The sequence below is a fragment of the Gracilinanus agilis genome, chromosome 1 (genome assembly GCF_016433145.1).
Source record: "Gracilinanus agilis isolate LMUSP501 chromosome 1, AgileGrace, whole genome shotgun sequence".
In the NCBI taxonomy this organism is placed as follows: Eukaryota; Metazoa; Chordata; class Mammalia; order Didelphimorphia; family Didelphidae; genus Gracilinanus; species Gracilinanus agilis.
Window position 1 is genome coordinate 371,172,237 of NC_058130.1, and position 17,268 is coordinate 371,189,504.

At 32.1% G+C, this 17,268-nt stretch overlaps 1 protein-coding gene and 1 pseudogene across 1 annotated transcript in view; both read left to right on the top strand.

The window, feature by feature from the left end:
* Positions 1 to 4,875, top strand: part of LOC123232548 — a 172,051-nt pseudogene extending 167,176 nt beyond the window's left edge.
* HCN1 (hyperpolarization activated cyclic nucleotide gated potassium channel 1) overlaps positions 1 to 17,268 on the top strand; it is a 641,980-nt gene that overhangs the window by 287,555 nt on the left and 337,157 nt on the right. The window lies entirely within an intron of this gene.

A 17,268-nucleotide genomic window follows, 5' to 3' on the forward strand; every position in this document is an offset into this window, starting at 1 on the left:
GAACACTCACAGTGATCTGAACAGTCAAGAAAACTTACAGGATAGAGTGGATTCTAAAAGTTTGAAAATTTTAACTGATAAATAGGTGTAATTTGTCACATAAATCTTAACTTTATCATGATCTTCATCACTATATAGGCTAGTAGATCACAGTATTTAGACCTTAGGACTTAGAATCAAGAGGATTTACTTTGAAATCCTTCTTCAGGCATTCTCTAGGTGTATGTTCCTGGGTAAATCACTTAATTTCTTGATGTTTCTATTTCCTTGTGTCTTAAAAAGTGATGGTATACAACATTATAGGGTTGTTGTGAACAACAAATGAATTCAAATATATAAGGAACTGCACAAACCTTAAAATAGTATACCAGGACAGCTAGGTACCTTAGTGGAAAAAAAGCCAGGCATAGAGACAGGAAGTCCTGCGATCAAATGTGACCTCCAACACTTCATAACAGTGTGACCCAGAGCAAGTCACTTAATCCCAATTGCCTATCCCTTACCTCTCTTTTACCTTTATGTTGATACTTAGTATTGAGTCTAAGATAGAAGGTTAAGGGTTTAAAAAAGCAAACAAACCCCCCCAAAATGGTAGCTGTGACCATGGTGGATATGTGAGAACTGATAGATAAAATTGTGTAGATAATTAACATGAATTATAAAAACAATAGAAAAGGAAAGGGGGAACAAAGGAGACATGGAGAGGGATAAAATAAAAACAAACATGTTTAAAAAAACACCCCATGGTAAAGAGAAGGTTTTTTTCTTACCTAGTCCATAACATGGAGCTTCCTATTTCTGGGTTCATTTCCCCTAACTCTACAGCTGAGAATAGTTCTACTCCATTCTTGTCTGTCTAAATATGTGGTACTCAGATATTTGTTGAAAAGATAAATAAAAAGGAGGAAATAAGTATGCAGCAGAGGAGGAGGAGGTTCTTCTCTCTTCCTGCAAGCCAGTCTATGCTCTCCTCATTTTCTTGCACTCATTCACTCTTAGGAGTGGTTAATTTACTACTGAAGTCATGTGTACTTGCTCTTCTGAGATTTCAGGATTCCATGTATAGCAAATTATTACATGTTCCAGAACTTTAATGACTTTCTCTTTCTGTCATTCTTTGACAGACTTTCAATTAAGATGCTACTTCTTTGCACTTTCATCTTAATGCATTAATACTTTTGTACAACAATTTGTATAATGAGTTTTATCTAAGTGATATAGTGCCTTCATATATTTTTTATTATTGTGCCTTTGAAAAAACAATTATTAGATTTCTGGTCATTTCATCTTTTTGTCATTGCTTTCCTCAAATATGTTTCATAGCTTTTTCTTTAAAGATATAAAAATCTTTGAGGACTAAATATCTAATAAATATTTTATTTCACAATAATTTACTATTATTACCTAATGAAAATTTCCTTTTTAGTATTATACTAATCATATAGCTTAAAAATGTTTCTTCAGGGATGACATAGATCTTGAGAATGTAATTGAATTGAAAGCTCATTAAGAATGAGTTTTATTGCTTCTTATGACATGCCAGATTCATATGGTAGGCTCTTTAAAGGGGTTGTACCTGAGTGCTTAATAGGGTAGCATTTCCATTCCAGGAATCATTGAATAATAAATAGTCAAAGGGGAAAAAAAGAGAACATAACTTTAAAGCTAGTTAAATAAGCAGTTCTTTCTCTCAGTCAACCTCACAATCAGTCTGTGCTTATGAGGAGAATTCTCAACATATTTGTTTATGACCTTTAATATTATTAATTATCTTGTGAGTTCAAAAGAAGTTGAAACAAGGCAGAAAGTTACATAATCTAATTCTTAGTCTTCTTTCTATAATGTTCACACATTTTTTCCTTAATAGATACATTATTTTGTCTATAGTCACTTGTGTTTCATTATTAGTATGGCCCTATCTTTGTCCAGTTCTCCTATCCTGAACTCCTATCACTATGATGATCTTTTCATTTTGGGGTACAAAAAAGGAGATTATTGTAAGCTCTTCTTTAGTCACTAAACTTTAAAAGATATCATTGCTTAAACCCAAATGCTTTAAAGGAGACTTTCTAAAAGTTATCAATATTTGAAAATACACTTTATTTCTTCTAATTGTTCATAAATTCATCAAAGGCAGAAATTCTTAGTATTATGCCCTCTATGTTAGCTAGGCAATTAAAAATTTTAATTATGTATTATACATAAATATTTTTATGCTGTTTGAAGTTTGCAAATTAGTTTAGATAAATCATCCCATTTGATGTAGCATCTATGGGATTTCATTATGGAGATAGGGAATTTTGAGCTGAGATGCTAAATGTCTTACCCAGGGTCATACAGATAATAAGTATCAGAGGTAGTATTTCCACCTAGGTCTTTCTGAATTCATTTCTATCACTCATTATACTGTTGTACCATTAATGATGAAAAATGATACAATTATTTTTGATTGAACTACAAAAAAATATTGATTGGAAATCTAATTTCTTACTTGAACTAAGTTATTTCCCAGCTTTAAATAAATTATGATCGTACCATTACCATATCTATTTATCTATCAATCTATCTAACTAATATTATCTGTAGTATATAGCTACACTTGGTAAACAGTTTGTTGGCACTGATTTTTCAAGTAAAGCTTTACACTGTGTTGTATATCTATGAAAAAAACCTTGAAGTATCTAAAACATATAATCAATCTCAAAAGATCAGAAAGGAGAGAATAGACAGATACAAGTTAAAAGAAATTTGAACATAAATATGAATTATATACACATGTTTAACATAGTTATATATTTTATATATAAATGCACATATATATAATTACAAAGATATATAGCCCATCTTAGGTTTGAGCCAACTGACTTAATATTTTACCTCCATTTTACCAAACATTCTACCAAGACATTATTTTGGGGAAAAAATTAGGACTATAAATATACTCATTATCATATATAAATTATAATTATTGTGATTATATAGGAAAGAATTGACTTGAATATTAATCTTATTCAGTCTAAAAATATACTGCTATTCAAGGAAAAGATATTTTTGTGAATAATTTTATGCAAATGATTAAACTTGGTTCTGTACATTGATAAAACATTTATAAGTCACACGTTATAAACTTTTATATCATTGTATTAATTTATTTTACACCTCAAATTGTATATTGTTCATGTTTTATTTGGGGAAGTTCAGAGATAGCTTAGATACAGTTTAGTGTCAATGAGTAAAAAAACTATCACAGTGAATAAGAAGCAGGATCTGAAAGATCTTGATAAGAATGATACAATTTCCCAATTTGTTGTTTCCCTTCTGATTTTGGCTAAATTGTTTTTGTTTGTACAAAAGCTTTTTAGTTTGATTTAATCAAAAATCATTTATTTTACATTTTGTAATTTTCTCTAACTCTTGCTTGGTTTTAAAATCTTTCCTTTCCCAGAGATCTGACAAGTAAACTATTCTATGTTCACTTAACTTGTTTATAGTTTCCCTCTTTATATTCAAATCATTCAACCATTCTGAATTTATCTTGGTATAGGGTGTGAGATGTTGATCTAAACCTAATCTCTCCCATATTGTTTTCCAAATTTCCCAACAGTTTTTGTCAAATAGTGGATTTTTGTCCCAAAAGTTGGGCTCTTTGGGTTTATCATACACTGTCTTGCTGATATCACTTATCCCAAGTCTATTCCACTGATCCTCCCTTCTGTCTCTTAGCCAGTACCATATCGTTTTGATGACCACTGCTTTATGGTACAGTTTTAAGTTACTCATTTCTAAAAACTGAACTCATCCTTTTTGACTAGAAACTTCTATTTTAAGCTTCCATATTCCACCATCATCCTTGAAGTTTCCAAGGTTTATAATCTCAGCCTAATCTTCAATTCCTCTTCTCTCCCACCCCAAATGTAGATTCAGGTTCCCAATTTTGCCCTGCCAAAACATGTTTAGAAATTAACTCCTTTTTTTCAACTCACGTTGCTACTACCACCTGAATTCCACTGTCAAGACTGCTATAAATCTTGGAAAAATTGGAAGCAAAGAAAAAACTTAAAAAAGAAAAAAAAAGAAAAAAAAAACTCTTGGAGATAAGGCACCACCAAAACCAGTGCCCAAGACTGTCGAAAACCAGAGAGTATAAGATGAGATGATAATATATCCTAATGATGAAGAGATTGCTTATGATGAAACAACAGATGATTTTGCTTCTCATTTGAATGGACAGACTTCTCCCAAGATTCTCACTATTACCACATCAGACAGACATCATTGGAGAACAGTGAGGTTCTTTCAAACAGCAGTCCACTGTTATACCTAACTCACATGGTTTTTTATCCAAGAGGACTAGCTCTGAAAAGAATTATCCCCCCTCCCCAGTGTATCACTAGAGATTTCACAAATTTGATTGTTATTAATGAAGATTGCAAAATACCAAATGGACTTGTTTTAAGTCATTTGCTTCCAGGTCCAACTGCTCATTTTACAATGAGCAGTGTTTGCCTTAGCAAGGAGATAAAGAAGAAAGGGAAAGAACCCACCCGACATTCACCTGAAATAATCCTGAGTAATTTTATAATGAGACTGGGACACTCCATTGGACATATGTTTGCTTCTCTCTTCTCCCATGATACTCAGTTTATTGGAAGGCAAGTTGCAACATTTCATACTCAGTGAGATTTCATCTTTTTCAGATTCCAGAGATATCTTCTTAAAAGGGAACAGAAAATGGGAATTCAAGAATTATGACCACATTTTACCTTAAAATAAAGATCTCTTCAAAAAGGAACCATTGATTCTAAATATGGAGAATAGGAATGGGTTCCTAATCCCCATGAAATGGACACAAAGAAAAAGAAATTACATTTATGAAGTACTGAGAAAGCAGAATTGGTTGTTACCTGACCAGAAATGTTTTGAATTTGCCACATAATTTTGACTGAATACTCTTATCTGAAGAAAGACACACTCACTTTTCAGCCATATATTTGTTAATGAAGATCCTTCTGTTGATTGATTATTCTTTGAATTAATCAGTTTATGTACAAAAAATGAATTTTGGGGTAAAAAAGATAAAGTTTGGTCATGCCATTCCTCTTCTCTATATGCTCTAGTGGTTCTCTATTTCTTCTGTGATCAAATAAAGTCTTTTGGAAACCTTGCCATTTTCAGCTTTTCCAATCTTATTTATGACACTGTACTCTGAAATATTCTCTTTTAACATTTACTTCCAAAAAACACACTATTTCCTTTTTTTTCTGTCTGTTCCCTGGGCCTAGAATGTTCTACCTCTTCATTTCACCTTTTTGTTTTTTTTTAAACCCTTGTACTTCGGTGTATTGTCTCATAGGTGGAAGATTGGTAAGGGTGGGCAATGGGGGTCAAGTGACTTGCCCAGGGTCACACAGCTGGGAAGTGGCTGAGGCCGGGTTTGAACCTAGGACCTCCTGTCTCTAGGCCTGACTCTCACTCCACTGAGCTACCCAGCTGCCCCCTTTATTTCACCTTTAAAGTCCTTGTATTTCTTTATGATTCCTCCCTTCATGTTCACTTTTTTCTAAGAGGCTTTTTCTCATTCTTTTATGTGTTCTTTTAAAGTCACTTTCTATCTACTCTGTAATATTTGTAAAATACTTGTACCCATATATTAATATGTCATCTCTCATTAGAATTTAAGTTCTGAAAGGAAGGATTGTTTTTGTCTATACTTTTTTTTATCCTTACCATTTAAGACTATACCTAGTTCATAATATTTTCTATTTCAGTATCATGGTTTTTTTTTTCAAAAGTGTTTTAATTGGGCAGCTGGGTAGCTCAGTGGAGTGAGAGTCAGGCCTAGAGACAGGAGGTCCTAGGTTCAAACCCGGCCTCAGCCACTTCCCAGCTGTGTGACCCTGGGCAAGTCACTTGACCCCCATTGCCCACCCTTACCACTCTTCCACCTATGAGACAATACACCGAAAGTCCAAGGTTTTAAAAAAAAGTGTATTAATTAGCTATCAAATGTCCAGATGAAGGCAAAAAGAATTATAAAGATGCTGTAATTTATACATATGTCTATTTAAGGAACTGAGGTAGCTTTATATAGGAAAGAAAAATCTAAGATAATGCAGTAGAGAGAGTGCTGGGCCTGGAGTCAGGAAAATTTGAGTTCAAATCTGGCCTCAGATACTTCCTAGCTGTGTGACCCTGGGCAAGTCACTTAATCCTCATTGCCTAGCTCTTGCCATTCTTCTGCCTTAGAATCAGTGTTGATTCTAAGACAGAAGGTAAGGGTTTAAAAAGAAAAAAAAACATTGATTTTTTTGTTCTTTTTTTCTACTTCGTCTTCAAGGATAAAAGTTGGAACAATAAGTAGCTTTAACAAAAGAAATAAATTTAGTTTTGATGCCAAGAAAAAGAAAAACAAATAAACAAGGAACTTCATAACAATTAGAGGAAAATAAAAAATTGAATGAGCTAATTATTCAAATTGAGAATTTCTTCTCCAAGAAGATCTCTAAGCAAAAATTGTGTAGCTATTTATAAACTGTGTTCTTGTGGGTATTCTTTTGGCAATGGGATCTAGTCTCTATAATTCCTTTTAACTCTGATACTCTGTGATCTATGGATTCCATCCTGAAAGACATGAAATATTGAGTAGTCTATTTACAGTGATCAAAAACAATAAAAGGAATTAACTACACATGCATAAAAGCCACAATCTGGAATCTGAAGAAAAAATAAGATATACTTAGGACTACACCCTTATTGACTTACTGTCAACTTTATATGTGTGAATAGCAGTTTTTAAATATCAAAGTCTACTGAAAGCAAAAAGAAATTTGTTTTTCCTACTGATGGCTAAAGCATAAAAAACTCTATTACCAGCAAATAGCTACTTCGTATCTAATCCTTCTTGGGGAAACTGAGTTACTAAAATAGAATGTACTCTTTAGAAGTAAAAACAAATTTTATTGGCAATTTCATTATTCCCAGTGCCCTGTTAACACGAATATTTTATATAATATTGATATGTTTGTTTTTTATCATATGATTTAAAAATGTGTTTTGTTATACTTTGCATTTACCTACCTACTTTGCCATAAACAAAGTAACAAGGTATCTTTGACAGTAATGGCTAGATCTTTTCTTCTTAGCAGTGTAAAAAACTCATGAAATAGTCTGTTTCTCACTGAAGATACCTCTTTACACTACCCATAGGATGTTTGAAAATGTTCTTCCTTTGCTTACTGACTTAAGCAAGGTACTAGAATGTGTGAATTAGGTTTTTTTTTCATTTTGAATGTTTGTTGTCAAAGATCTATTTGGAAAAAAATGTCCCAAGTGATAGAATTGGGTAATGAATGTGTGTTTTTAAATAATTAGACTGTTACTCAAAGATAATAGAAATTCAAACATTGACCACAATTCTAAAGCTTTCAAATTATTAATAGAAATTGTTTAAGCATGATATGAACACATCCACATTTAACTGGGGCTTCTTGTTCTTATGAATAAAGATAAAGGAAGAAGAGAACAAAATCTAGAGTACTTATTATTATAAACAAAAACAGAAACCATTTTACTTTTAAAATGAGTTTTATCATTTACTGTAAACTAAACAGAAAATATCATGCCATTATCTGTCTGATTTTGGACTGCTGTAGACATTTCCAGTCAGCGCAACTCTTCCCAAAAAGGAAAGGAAAACACATAACAGGTACTTTAAAAGTCAAGAGGATTAATGCAATGATTAAATAAAGACTTTTTCAGATGAACACAAACTGAAGCAAAATTAGGACTCTTTCTCTGTATTAATGAAGGTGGAGGGATTAGATTCCTAAAATCATGAATGTAGAGATAAAGCAAACAGGGAATGTTTTAACAGACAATTTGAATTATAAAACCAAGGCAATCTTTAAAGTGTTAGAAAAATTTTGGAATTATAAGATTATAAATTTAGAGGTGGAAGGAATTTGATAAATCATCTAATCCAAAACCCTCCTTTTACTGATAAGCAAACTGAACTCAGATACTAAATGATTTGTCCAAGAACACACAAGTAATTAGCTTCAGAAACATGAATAAAAGAGAGATAGTAAACCTTTCATGGAAGTTAGTAGACTTAAGAAATTTGTTTTCTCTGGAGATAAAACTGGTTTATTGTGAATTGGGATTAAAAGTCTTTTAGTAATTTCATTGGTGTTAGAACACAAATGAGGCAGTTGGGAAACTTTAGAGTCTTTGTAGGATAATACTTTGACATTTAGAAGTAGTATGTCCCATTTGATAGAGCAGTGACTTCAGAGTCAAGAAAATCTGTATTCAAGCCCCATCTCTGTATCTGACTAGCTAAGTGACCCATGGATAAGTTTATTCTCTCAGAAATCTTATTAAGATTATATGGTGCAGATCTGAAGAGAAAAGCCTGATATGCATTGGGAGATGAAGTGCATAACCAAATGTTCCCTTCTTCCAATGAAACCACAAGTCAAGTCAGAAAATGAAAATATGTTGACATTGATGTAATTGAGGGCAACAGTGGCCTTCAATAAATTTCCTTGAGGCCACTGTAGAAGAATAATGTTTGAATGAGTCATTGGCTTGACTTTTTGAATTCTTAGTTTTATATGTATGTGTATATATAATTAACATTATATGTTGCATAGCATATAATAATTTAATATGCACATGTATATATGTATGTATGTAACTGCAAAGTTCAACAGCATAGTATAGGAGGTAGACAGATAAACTTATAGTCAAGAAAACTGGTGTTCAATCCTACATCTGACAAATACTGGCTCTGAGACACTGAGGAAGTCACAACCTTGTCCTATTTGACAACTTTCTGAGATTAAGAGGTGCAGAAAAGGTGATAATCAATCCCATTTCATTACTCAAGAATTATCTATATCAATGAAACCACAGACCCAATTTATGAAGTTGTTTTATTGCCTTTAATATCTTTACTTAAATGCTTGGCCCAGCAGGTGTAAATCTTTCTCACATCACAAGTTATAATCATTGGTACAAAACCTCATTGACAATTCTTCTCAAAAGTAATATCTTCATCAGAAGGATCATGGCAATACCATCAAGTTGGTAGGAGAAAGGCAAAATAAATCCCAGAAAGATTATACCTGGCCCAAAGTCATAAAAAAAATTCTTCCCCACTATCAGTACAGAATTGCAATGATTTGGAAGTGATAAGAATTTGACTCTTTAAAGAACATCAATCATGCCAAAAAAATACACTATCTGATTTTCATGTTATTCATTTGGATTCAAAAAATATATAAATTTTTTACAAATGCTTAAAGTTAAGTTGTTCATAAAGGATTCATGGGATGTGTCTTATGATAGCATGAATTATACACAGCATTTTAATAAGTATTCCCTGTATAATTGGGGGCATAATGAATAAAGATTGCTTATTTAAAACAATAATTTAAAAAACCCTTACCTTAACTTAATGTATATTGGTCCCAAGGCAGAAGAGTGGTAAGGTAAAGGAAATAGCGGGTAAGTGACTTGCCAAGTGTCACATGGCTAGGAAGTTTCTGAAGCCAGATTTGAAGTTAGGACCTCTCCCATCTATACACCTGACTCTCAATCCATTGAGACACCTAGATACCCTGAGGACTGCTTATTTTGTTGGTCAAGTGCTAAACCTTCCTGCTTAATACAACTCTTTATAATATGTCATTTGAATTTAATTTAAGCAACATGTTATTGTCTTCTGCAAGTTTGGTAAAATATAGCATACATTTCTCTTTAGCTAAAATCACATTTTTGATTGCATAAAAATTGATTCCTTTACTATTAATCCTATTTTCATTTAATTGATTTTGTCCTGTAACACCCAGGTCATGATTTATTCTCTCTAATTTAGCGCAAAAAATCAGCTGGCCTGAAATGAGTTGTTTAAAAATCCAGTTCTCTTGCTTATCACTATTCTATTTTTGCCTCAAGGAAATATACTATCCTTGGGAGATGGGGTTGAACACCAGGGAGTCTAGTCTAATATCATAACACCACCAAGCTATACTTTAAGGATCCTTTCCAAGTTTTTAAAGTTTGCTCTCCAAAGAAGTCTGGCCCACTGTTATTTAGCATTGTGGATGGATTCAAACAACAAACTTTTCATAGTGATAGGAGGTTGGGGGTTGGGGGGGGGGGAGAACTGTTGCTAGCTCCTTATTTCCAAAATCCAACCAACCATATTGTTTCCCATGCCTTAGCTATATAATGAATTTTTTGTGTTTAAATCTATAGTGTCATCTACTCTGCCCTATTCTTTGTTCTAACCTTATAAAAATGAAGTAAGTCCTCATCTTAGGGTCTTTGATATGATTCAAGGCAAGTCAATGACCCCTTATTAATAAATTCCTATCTTGTTAATAAACTATTATCTTGATCAGAAAAAAATGTGCCTCAGTCACTCTTGGTCAAATTTCATTGGAAAAGCTGTAATGTGGAGGAAAAAAACAAACAAACACACATGTTATTTCTCAGATCCCATCTTCAATTTGAGTATGATCTTCCCAGGATTTCAGTCATCTAAATAACAATTATCCGACTGTGTATGTGTGTGTGTGTTTCCCCCTCATAAGCATTTATGTTGTTCATCACTGCTTTGTTACCTTTCACCTAAATTATCCCTTTAAGTAATTAGTATTCTTGCATAGTCTTTTATTTTTTTGAATTCTTGTAGATTTAAACTACTTACTGAAAGTAAACTCTTAGTGCTCAAAAGTGAATGTGAAATAAACAAATCATCTTTTGAACATTAAAAAACAATTTAAAATATGTATTTCTGAAGAGAATGTTTCTATTTTAATGTACTTTATAAATTTTCTTAGTTTATTTATTAATATACCAAATGAATATTGGTCTGTTAAGGAGTTCTATTCAAAAAGTTGATTCAAATACTTGTGCATTCAAATTTTCAGCTGTTATTTCATGTCTTAAGAGGAAAAACTAATAATGTGTGTGCAACATGCATCTAGGCAATACCTGTGCATACCTTTGTGCACATACGTGTATACACAGATAATTTTTTTCAAAGTGGAATACAAGTGATTCCTAGTAAGTCTTCTTAATACCTGTCTACTTTTTAAAGTAATAATCAGTAATTAAAAAAAGTCACTTCAGCATATTTTATATGAGAAAATCTGTTTATTGATGAGAGTAGGAAGCTATTTTTGAAACTCTAAATGTTGATTATCTAAATATGGGCTGAAAGTATTTATTTTAGTAAGACCCATTTAAATTAAATAGAACCATTTCTGGCAGTAACTTCAAGTAAGTACATATCATAGTGTGTCTATCTATCTATCTATCTATCTATCTATCTATCTATCTATCTATCTATCTATCTATCTCTGCCTGTCTGCCTGTCTGCCTGACAACCTGTTTATCATACACACACACACGCACACATACATACACACACACACACACACACACACACACACACACACACACATATATATATAATTTCACTTTCTTATATAATGGCATTAAAACATTTTCTTATATTAAAATTAATTCATTATTTAGCTGAATCACATGATAAGTGTATTTTTAAAATGAAATGTAACAAATATGATTGTGAATTGATTTTTTTCTAGAATTCTTGAGTCTCACTCTTTATAAGTTAGATGCTCAAAGTTTCTTATCTATTTTAGGACAATGGTGTGAAATTAAGGAATGAAGATGTGGGCAAAATAGTTAATCTATGCCCCTAAATGTAGCACTTACACCCAGAGAATTGATAATGAAGAAAGCTGCTTTGATGCTTTTAGGCAAAGTATGTGCCTGGAATTACTTCACTGGTTTTTAAGAATATCTAGTTGTGACTTTCTCTAGGTTTATATACCTCTGGGAGAACACAAAGCCCAATTTTACCAACCAAAATGAACACAGACATTTTCTGTTAGGGTGTTTTTAAATGTTGAAGGTGAAGAAGGATTAGATAGGTGATTATTCTTTCTATTGTATTTTTTTTTAAATAAGGGTCAAGTTTTGGTTATAGAGAGGCATAATGGTTTGATTGAAAGAACCCTTCTAGTGAGAAGACTTAGTGTCTACCATTTTTTGCTCCTGTGAGTTTGTGGAAGTGATTTAACTTTATTTGGCCTACTTTTCTTCATCAGCAAAAATTAAGAATTTGCATTAGATAATACCAAAGGTCCCATACAACTCTAAAATTTTAAGGTCCTAGAAACAAGTTTGTTTTGAAGAGTGTATAGATTTGTATTAAATGCTATTTTATGATAATCACAATCTCTGATCACAAGTCCTACCATAGAAGAAGATGGAATGTGAGACAGGAAATAATATTATTAGCTTACAGAATTCTGAGAAAACAAGAATATGTTTCAGGATCTTTATGGAGATTTTAATCCAATAGAAAATGAAGGAAATAGCCAAAGATTAAAAAAAAAACAATTGGGAATTTTACTTTCATTAGATGTCAATTGAGACTCAGATATTATAAGGGATTTGCCCAAAGGCATATAGTGGTAAAGCAAAGGTCATGATTTAAACAGCAATACAATGCCCTGTAGTAGGAATTATATGGAATTGGAAATTTAAAATTTTGTGACTGAATAGTTGCTCTGATGCTTACAACCTATTTAATGCGGGAAAATTAATTTCACCTTTGTGGAAGGCATTCCTGAAAATTAAAATGAAGAGGGTGGTCTAGAATGGATCGAGTGCAACACTTTCAATTAGGAAATTGAGTTTATTTCCTACCTCTGTCGTTTATTAGCTGAGTGACCCTGAATTAATTACCGATTAAAAAAGGGATAATGATAACTATAGCACTCGCCTCACAGGTGACTGTGAGGCTCAAGCATAGCTTTAAAGTATGATATGTTTGCAAGCTATTTTGTTGTTGTTTTCATCAATACATTTTCAGTTCTAAAACGTTTGATCTTCTTCCTACACACCAAAGCATCTATAAACTCATCATTGTGAATATTCCCTCCAGAAATGCAAATTGATCTCATTCATATCCAGCCATTCTCTGAAAAATGCCTGTACCTTCCATAGGTTCGACACAGGTGGTCCATAAAATGTTCTTCAGGTTTGGGTAAGTTTCTTTGTCATTACAATAACACCGATGGACATATGTAATGCACATCAGTTATCCCTCTCTTTCTTTATAACCAGGTATATTTTAAAGATTATGTAGCTCTTTAAGTAAATAATTTTTCCCTTTTTAATACTTCCTTTTTAGTAATAGGTTAGAGTCTATCATGCGTATTTCCATAACTCTTTGAACTGTACTTAGTTTCAATTATTCAGACTATGGTTAAGAGTTTAAGCTATAAAATAGCCTCAGGAATATATGTATATTAAAACATACTCCTTTATTATAGGCATAAGCTTGGAGTCATTAAAAATACTTTGAAATTTCTTGTCATTGTTCAGTCTTTCAATTTATCAGGGTAAATTCTCATTTTCCTCTATCATCTGGGTCCTCTCTTCTTTTATGTACTGTGCCCATAAGCAATTTGATTCATCAAAAATACATTGCTTCACCTTTTTTTGGGGGTGGGGGTTATGCCCTTTAGTTCAAGATATTGCAGGACTTTGTATCACTTGGTATGCTTAAGAAAGTACATTTCTTAATGGAACCTCTGTTGTTGTTTCAACCTAATAGATTAATTTATCTTTCTAACTTTGAATATTCTTTATAGATTGTGATATTTTTCATCACTTATTCTTTCCTTGGTATATATATTTATCTTTGTGTTTCTGCTCTTTAGAATGTTTGCAAGTGAAATAATCCACTTCCCTTTCCCTATATTATGCTTTCATTTTATCTAATATACTTTTACAATTCATGAAATAGATAAATTTGTAGGTTATATATCAGAGTAACATTTTGAGCTACTTTACTTTAAGAATACATAATTCATTCCCTTCCATTGTTTCTGATGGGTGCAAAATAGTCCTGTGTTATTCAAAGTTCTCATATTTTACATCAGAACGTCTATCTCCTGGTTGTTTGTAGATTTTAGTTTCTCCTCCAAATTGTGATTTTTAAGAACTTCATATATTTGAGTTTGAAGCATAATAAAGAATTTTGGAGACAATCTGAATTCTTTTGCTTGACACTTTATTTTTTGTATTCAGAAATTGGAAGAGTTCTCTCCAATTATTTTTTCCAGTTCTTTTTTACTTTATCATATTCTTGTGGGAGGCCCAAGATCATTGGTATCTTTATACAATTTGCATTTGATATCACTGTTTTGCTTGTTTAAAGATCATGTTTTATTTGAACATTATTCCATTTTTAATCTTTTTTATATTTTTTATTTCAGATATTTTTGTCTCCAATCAATTGTTTTCTCTTTCAGTTCTTTGGGGAAAACTTCTTAATTTTTTTTTTGCTAGATAGCCTATGAATTCTGCCATTTATTCCCAATTACTCTTAAGATTATTTTTTCTCTCTTAAATTGTTTTATAATATTCTGCTATAGTTCCAAACTATTCTGAGATTCCATAGGGTTCTATGTTTCTATTTTATTAGTACAATTTCTTTTGTCTTGCTATGTTTATTTGGATCTATTCTAAATTTTTAGAGACTTTTTATGCTCATCTTCCCTTTTAATTTTATCTTTCCTTTTGATTTATCTGCTGGTGCTATAGGTTTTTTTTTTAATTTTAAACCCTTAACTTCTTTGTATTGACTTATAGGTAGAAGAGTGGTAAGGGTAGGCAATGGGGGTCAAGTGACTTGCCCAGGGTCACACAGCTGGGAAGTGTCTGAGGCCGGATTTGAACCTAGGACCTCCTGTCTTTAGGCCTGGCTCTCAATCCACTGAGCTACCCAGCTGCCCCCATTGTGCTATAGGTTTTTAATTCATTTTTTTCCTCCTGAGATCTTTGATGTTGCTAGTGTTTTATTTTACCTTTCCTTCCTTATGGTACCTTGTAGCCCACTTTGCTTCATGTATTTACCATGCTTCACCTTTAATAATTTTCTTTAGTAGGTCAGTATGGAGTTGGTGTAATTTCATGATATATCGTTCCCCATTCATTCTTAACTTTTTAGTTTTGTTTTTATCATTAACCTGAGAAATTGGTGGTCATAATCATCAACAGATGATTTATAAATTAATTCAATAGCAGTAATGAACCATTCCCTATTCAGTAAAATATATATATATTCCATTTAAAATATAATTATTAGCTAATGTACTCCATGTCTATCACCTCCTGATTTTCTTCTCAGAGAATGTCTTCAAAATGAATGGGCATAAGTCTTTTATATTGTCTACAACAGAAGTGTCAACCCTGCCAAATATTAAGTGAGTCAAAATCAGACTAAAATGCAGTTAGGACATGTTTAACAAGATAAATAATATTCAGCAATATAAATAATTCTAATTTCTCATTTTTAAAGTCAATATGCACCCCAACAGGAATCTGTTTCAATTTGAGTATGATATCATGGGTCTATATGTCTTTAGCTTCTTGAAAGCATTTTTCCTGATTTACATTTCTATTATAGTTCTACTGTTTCATCTATTTCCACATTTGCATTGAAGTCACTTAACATTAAATTTATCTGGATTTAATTTGTAGGGTCTAAATGAATTCTTCCTGTTATTTATATGCCACTTAATCCTCTACAAGTGATGGTGGCACCAAAGCTGTAGTAATTTTCATAATAGTCTTTTTTTGCAAATATTCATATGAACACTACAGTATGAAATTAGGAAACATCTCATTAAACATTGTTGCCCAGGGATGCACAATAAAATTAACTACATTTACTCTTTAGTCTTCCTCAAGGAGAACTTGTGAGCCAGCCTCCCTGCAACTTCCTTTTTGTTTCTGATTGTGTCAATGGCAAGAATGTGTAGGTGTTTAGTTTCCTGTTCCTTCGGTAATATGACCCCTTCTTTGGTCATTGGATAAGGATCTGATATTTTGGATGCCCAGTAGATGATTTAATTTTTGAAGAAAATTAAAATTTGATTCTTCTTAGAACTTTTTTCCACTTTTTCTGACATACAGTAACTATTGCTACAGAAACCCACGATGCTACCCAGGATACAAGGTCTCAAATAAATCAATCGTGTCTAATTCAAACAAACAGATTCTTGTGTTTTTCATATTGACTTTAAAAATGACAAGTTTATATGAGCTACGTTGTATTTTATATTTTTATTTATTTTGTTAAGCATTTCCAGGTTATAGTTTAATCTTAAATCTTATTTGGACTCAGGAGTTCTAGGGGGTCTTATAGCCAACTGCTAGTTTGACTTATGCCTCTTTTATAGACCGTACAAAAGTCTCATGCTCATTCATTATGAAAATTTGAGAAGATAATCAAGATGTTCTAGATAGAGAAAACAATAACTAATATTTACGTACATACAAACATATTCATATTTATTTATTTAAAACCTACATCTTCTGAATTCATATCTCTTGGTCTTCTGACTTCAGCACTCTGATTTTCAGTGTCAATCAGACAGATCACTTACACAGTGATTCTCTGGGCCTTGAGTGAATAATTTACTCGTACATAAAATATTTAAGTGTATGTTTAGAATGATTACAGAATTTTCCAGAAAGTGGATCAAGGAGGGGGAAAGCATAAATAAATATTCCCAGAATAACCAAAACAAGCAACATATTCTTAAACATTATGTAACAGTTAGGGAGTGCCTTTCTTCCCAAGAACTTAAAAAATTCATTTACGCATTTTTCATTTGCAAGGTTCTTCTTCTAGGAGCTTTTAGTGAGGGTGAATGAGCAACTGCTCTTTGACTGCTTTGGCTCATATATATTTTTCTTAGATGTCAGTGATAGATAGTGATAGAATTAAAATATGGTTTTGAGATGATGTTATTATCTAAAACATATTTTAAATCATATGGGGATTGAGGTTGACATAACAGCAATGAAGTGGAGACACTCTTATTAATATATTGTGGTATGTCCTAGTTGCTTTGTTTTATTTTATGGTTTTGGTTTTTAGTATTCATAGTTGCACTTATCAAAAAAATCATATTGTGGGTCCTGATAACCCATTTTACTCCTTATACTCTATAGTTCAAATAGTCCAGTCAATTTCAAATGAACTCCATGGATATCCTTTATTTATTTTTTTAAAATTTTTAAATATTTTTCTACATTTACATGATTCATTTTCTTTTCTTTCCCCCTCCCAAGCCAACAAGCAATTCCACAGTGTCACTTGATACCTAATATGATACTATATGTATATATATATATACATATATATAT